The sequence below is a fragment of the Camelina sativa genome, chromosome 14 (assembly GCF_000633955.1).
Source record: "Camelina sativa cultivar DH55 chromosome 14, Cs, whole genome shotgun sequence".
Classification (NCBI taxonomy): domain Eukaryota; kingdom Viridiplantae; phylum Streptophyta; class Magnoliopsida; order Brassicales; family Brassicaceae; genus Camelina; species Camelina sativa.
The window spans coordinates 16,892,456-16,899,104 of NC_025698.1; the positions used below are offsets into that span (position 1 = coordinate 16,892,456).

At 34.3% G+C, this 6,649-nt stretch overlaps 2 pseudogenes; both read right to left on the reverse strand.

Moving 5' to 3' along the window:
• Positions 1,196-3,914, reverse strand: LOC104743690 (annotated as a pseudogene).
• On the reverse strand, positions 5,085-6,342 carry LOC104743691 (annotated as a pseudogene).

Genomic DNA, 6,649 nt, shown 5'->3' on the forward strand with positions numbered 1-6,649 from the left:
TCAATATCAATACCATTAAATAGATAAAGCAATATTTTTAAACTAATAGATTTAATTTAAACTAATCCTAAGTTTAAAAATGCAATGAGAAAAATGATAAAAGTGATAAATAAATGAATATTTTTTTTTCTTGTTTGTAAAATTTAATTTATTTTTAATAAGTAAATAGGTTATAAAAATGATAATTAAATACATTTTTGGATTTAATAGTTGATTAACTTTTTTATTTTTAAAAATTAATGAAAAACATTGGCTCATAATTATTTCAGTGGCATATTTATATGTAAATAACAATGAGAATTAAGAGCATTTATTAGAAAGGCACAGGAGTTCTGTGAGCGCGACACTTCAACTTTTTTGTGAGAGTACTTCTCTATTAATATATTCGGGATATCTTGCAGCAGACATTCTCTTCTTCTCTCTCCTCACATATGTTTTACATTTATATTTTAAAAAGTACTAAAGACACCCATAGTATATGCGATGAGAATGCTCTAAGAGCCGGACCTGATAGTATCTATAATAATCCTTTTTTTTAAGAACTACTCCCTAGTATTTTTTTTTTTTTTTACTTTTTAAGTCCAAAGAAAAAAGATGCAAGAACAACATCATATCGTTTACAATTTCAGTATGTTTGTGAGTCTCTCAATTGATTTTCTTCATCTTGGAAGTGAAGCTTTAGAGCATTTTTCCATTGGTAATATCTTTAAATGGGGGGTCAAAGTTTAATAATATTCACATTTTAATACAATTGATTTCTTTAAAAATGTCAACCACTAAAGATAAGACATCTGGCAAATAAAGATCTTAGAGTGTCTTAATTTGTTTGTGCAGAGACACTATCACACCGTCTCTCCTATTTTTCTTGATTTTTCATTTTTTCTTAAATAAAGAGACACTCACTCAGTATGACTGATGGGAATGCCCTTATAAACCTCCAAACCAAATCTTACATGCACTGTAGTTTCCATGAAACAAAGAATTACTACTGCATAAGCGTCATTACTATCTCTAATCATCTTCATATTTATGATAGGGAAACAAAGTGCAATAAATAAACATAGGGAAACTTCAATGAAAACAAGTCTCTTGATCTTCCCTAAGATTAAGGACTCAGTTCCAAAGTAAAGACATAAAGAAATAGACGAAATCACCAAATTAGATCCAAGCTCTTAACTATATACCTACAACTAGATCATCGTAAGAACTCCAGCAGAGCCTCCATGTCTTAACACTTTTGCTTCATGTTCTTCAATGCTTTCCTCAATCTCTTGCACACGAGTCTCACCAACTTCTCTCAGTTTCTTCTCCAGCCAATCTAATTTAAAACCTGACTTTGTCACATAAGATAGTGTTAAATATGCCTTGGTCAGATCATCATTGGAGACTTTCTCTGGGGACTGGCATAAAATCTCAGTCACGCTTAGTAGGCAATTAAAGTATGTTGTTCCCAGATGCTGGTTCTCCAGACGGATTTTTGATGCAATGTCTGGGTGCTCTCTAAAGAGTTTTTTCACAAGTTCTACATGCAAGGGAAACCTTATCAGATATCCAGATTTTAGGGAAATGAAAACATATATACCCACAAACCAAACATACGGCAAAGATTCAGAATCAGCAACATGGAGAAACACAGAGAAAGGTCTATTAATTCTTTGCACATTATAGGCCTGAAGACGCCTGCATGCACAAACCAAAACCAATAAATAAAAAAACCTAAAATGAACGAATTATTAGAGAACAATATTTCTTACCATTTGGAGTCACCAACTACGAAATTATCAGAAAAAATTTCACGATATTGTAAAGAGAAGACATTCTTAATCGTCCATGTAATCTTTTTTTCATATTGCTTTTCCATTAATCTTGTTGAAGACTCTTCACAACCCAAACTACCAGCAGAATATGAATAGTTAAATCCTAAAACCAGCAGATTACACTATGAGTTTTAAGGTTGGAAACACACACACAACAATTTTTATAAGTAACGGTCGAGAAAACACACGATCACCTCTCTTTGAATGTGAATCGTGTTGCAAACGAAAACTAGATGAAACAAAAACTTGAGGAATGCGAAAGGCTTCGGCTCCTCATAGTTCATATAGGTGGGCTGATAGGACTATTTATTAATGCGGTATGTTTTTGCTTTAAGTCTAAATCATCATTACTATCATTTAACACCGTTTATTTGACCAAAAATGAGAAAGTGTTTGATTATCAAGTGATGTTCTAATTTTCGTTCTCTTTTTTCTTCCACCACTTTTGATAAAAATACTTCATTTAAAGCTTTATTGGTTTTGATTTACAGTTGGAGAATATTATAGGAAAATTAACAACAGAGAAGTATGGAGACAGACAAGATTCTTGAGGAAGTGAAAAGACAAGATGCAGTATCTGAGCAACTCGTGGAAGATCCAGTAAAGTAAAGGAAAGGGACATGTAAAAGCAGATCAAGAAAGAGAGCTAAAGACACATAAGAATGTTGTTTTGGTAAATGAATAAGAAGCTTGATGAACCAAATAGTTCTTCTCTTGTAAAGGTTCCAAATCTACACTTTATTATGATGTGAGAAATTAACTGATTTTATATCATAAAATATAATTAGTAACATACTCACTGTCTCTCTAGTCATCTTCGCATGGTCTACTAGTTAATATGTATTCTCAGCATGTTCACTGAGACATTTTTAAATTTTTTTTCCATGAAGAAACAAAGGGCAATAAAAGAATCATAGGGAAACCTCAATGACAACAAAATTAAGACCAAAACAAAGAGACCAGAACACCAACTAGACCCAAACTCTTAACTGCCAATAACAACAACTCATCAAACGATATCATCCTAAGAACTCCAGCAAAGCTTTTTCTTAAAGTCCTTCAATTCTTCCTCAAGTTGTTGCAGCCGAGTCTCACCTGCCTCTTTTAGTTTCTTCTCCAACCAATCCAACTTAAACCCCGTTTTTGTCAAATAAGATAGTGTTGAATATGCGTTGGCCAGATCATTATTGGAGAGTTTCTCAGGGGATTGGCATAGAATCTCAGACAAGGTTAGCAGGCTATTCAAGTATGTTGTTCTCAGACGTGGGTTCTCCACACGGATTTTTGATGCAATGTCTGGGTGCTCTTCAAACAGACTGTTCACATATTCTACCTGCAAGTGAAACAGCATAGGAGTTTTTCTGGTGATCTAAAAACAGTTCCACAAACCATATATGGAGCTAGTATAGTGAGCGGCGACTCTTACCATATGTATTTACAAGTAGTTTACTTACCTGTGAAGGAAGAACTTGAAACCCATTGCATTCGACGCTTTCATTAACTAATAAAGTTTCATCTAACACATCGGATTTGCCAACAACTTCAAGAACACAAACCTCGGTTACAATCTTGACTTCTCCATTCACCAAAAACCCATCACTGTTGTAAACAAGTTTGGTAAGGGGAAGGATTGCTCCGTAACCCCAGCTGGGAGACTTGTGATTAAACAAAACAAAGCATTGCCCAACACATTAACTAGAATCTCGCAGGAACATTTAATTTGTAAGGCTTAGAAAGATTGACCTCTCTGTTGGGAGAGTTTCTCAGAAATTTGGTTAACAACAGTTAGGCGAAATTTTGCGTGTCTTTTCCAACCAGAAGGCAAAGATTCAGAATCAGCAATACTCAGAAACAGAGAGAAACATTTGTTAATACTATCACCATATCCCTTGGGATAGGCAGTAAGACGCCTGCATGCAAAAACCATAACCTATAAACCAAAACCAATAATATAAATGAACGAACACATTAGAGAACCAAGATTTCTTACCATTTGGAGTCACCAACTACGAATGGATCAGAACAAACTTTCTTAGATTGCAAAGAGGAGAAATTCTTAATCGTCCACGTGATCTTCTTTTCATATTGCTTCTCCATTGATCTTGATGAAAATTAGGTTAAATCCTAGAACTCTGAGTGGTGATACTAATACACAACCAAATTTTTATTTAAGAACGAACAATCAAAAAACAATTTAAACACAGAACCAAAAAAAAAAAGATTTCAATGTGAATTCGAAGTTTTTAAAAAAATGAGAAGTGAGAACAAAACACACACACACAGAGACAGCAATTATATAAATTAAGTAGCCACATACGAGAGAAGACGCTTCGTTTTTAAACGCACCTAGTAGGTTTTGAATGGGAATCGTGTTGATTACGGAACTTGAGGAATGTGAAAACGCTGCGGCTCCTCTCAGCTCTTATTAGGTTGGTTATTCATGCGGCTACATATATGCTACAATATATACTAATCCTTTTTTTTAATAGCATATAATTAATAAAGTAAGAATCCTTTTTTTTCTTTAAAGAACTACTAGTCCCCAAGCAATATTTTTTTATATGAGAAGTTGCAAGAACATAACAAGGTTTACAATTTCCATAATTTTGTGAGTCTTTCAATTGTTTTTCTTCATCTTGGAGTGAAGTTTCCATGAAAAGAAGAATTACTAATTATCTCTAAATAACCGTCATCACTATCTCTAATCATATCATATCCATCATCATCAACATGAATTGATGTTTAAACTGACTACCTTTGTGTACCAACTGTCACAGTTCAGGACACTAATACAATTTTTTTTTTTGCTTTCTTTTTTCCTGCAAGAATCAAAGTGCAATAAAAGAAACATTGGGAAACCTCAATGACAACTTAAGCCTCTTGTTCTCAAAACAAAACCGAAAAACATAACAGTCCAGGACATCAATTTAGATCCAAACTAAACTATAAACGGACTAAAGTACTCGAACATCAAGTTTATTTCGTTATTTTTTCCTCAGATTTGTTATTTTTTTTTTACTAAATCTGATAAAATAATGATTTATCTCTTACTAGGTCACATCAATAATGTTAAGTTATTGTATTAGGCGATTTGTGTAGTTTCAACTTCTTTATATCTTTTGTTCAGTTCTCTTTTGCTTGCGCGCTTAATCTCTCTTCAACTTTGACAAGTTGGATGCACGAGCAATAACGTGAACAATTGCGACCAGCCTCAGCTCTTCATGATTTGATTCTTTGTTATAATGAGAGAGAAAGATAACACTCATTTTATTTTCCCCTTCTTTTTCCATCAAGAAACAAAGTGCAATCAAAGAAACATAGGGAAATTTCAGTGAGGACGTAAGGATCTCGAATAAAGAGATGTTCAACCTTATCGTCAGAACTCCAGCAGAACTTTTCCTTCAAGTTTTTCATGACTTTCAACTCTTCCTTAAGTTCTTGCAGACTAGTCTTACCAGCCTCATTAAGTTTCTTCTCCAACCAATCAACCTCAAACCCTGATTCTTTCACATAAGATAGTGTAGCATATGATTTGGCCAGATCATGAATAGAAAGTTCCTCAGTGGATTGACACAGAATCTCAGTCAAGTTTAGTAGGACATTCATGTATGTTGTTCTCAGAAGTGGGTTCTTGGAACGGAATTTTGATGCAATGTTTGGGTGCTCTTCAAATAGACTGTTCACAGCTTCTACCTGCAAGTGAAACATGGACGTGTATAGAGTAAAACCATATCAGACAGCAGTGTTTGGAATCCTGAAAACCATATTAAAAAGAAAGTACAAAGCTTACCTGCGAAGGAAGTACTTGAAACCCATTGACATTGATGCTTTCATGAACTAATAAAGTTTCCTCTAGCACATCAGATTTGCCAATAACTTCAAGAACACCAACCTCGGCAACAATCTTGACTTCTCCATTCACCAAAAACCCATGAATTTTCTCATTTAGTATCGTAACGGGAGACATGTCAACGAAACAGCAGGTAGGAGACATCCGATGAAACCAGTTTTGCGATACTGTCAAGTCACGAAACATAGAACTTAAGTCAAAACAAGAATTGCACAACTCATAACTATAATCTTGCAGCAACACAAGTCCGATCAGATAAGTCTATGACAAATAGAACATTAAACAGGACCTTTTGTCTGTCATAATTAAGAAACACAATATATTCTACCTTTCTGTTCAGAAAGTTTATCCGACATTTGATTAACAACAGTTATGCGAAATTTGATGTGTCTTTTCCAACCATTAGGCAAAGAATCAGAATCAGCAACCTCCAGAGAGGGAGAAAAACATTTATTAACTCCATTTCCCTTGGGATATATCCTAAGGCGCCTTGCAAGAAAAATGCAAAACCAATAAAGCAATGCAAAATATCATTAAAAACTAAAGTGAATGAAAAAAATTTTGCTTACCATTTGGAGTCACCAACTAGGAAATCATTAGAAATATGAGATTGATGTGGCAAATAGGAGAAATTTTTATCGTCCATGTGAATTTCTTTTCATATTGCTTCTCCATTGATCCTGATGACGACTCCTTGCAACCAAACTACCAGCAGAACATGAAGATTAGTTAGAACCTACCTAGAACCCGAGTGGCATACAACCAAACTTGTTCTTTTAAGGAAATCAACAATTTTAAGACCAAACCTATAAAATAAAGAGAGGCAGATTACACTATGGATCCGAAGCCTTTAAAAAGGTTGGAAAACACACACACACACACCAAATTTTATAAGTAAGTTCGAGAAAACGCAAGGTCACCTCGCTTTGAATGTGACTCGTGTTAAATACGAAAACGTGAGAACTGCAAAACGCTTCGGCAT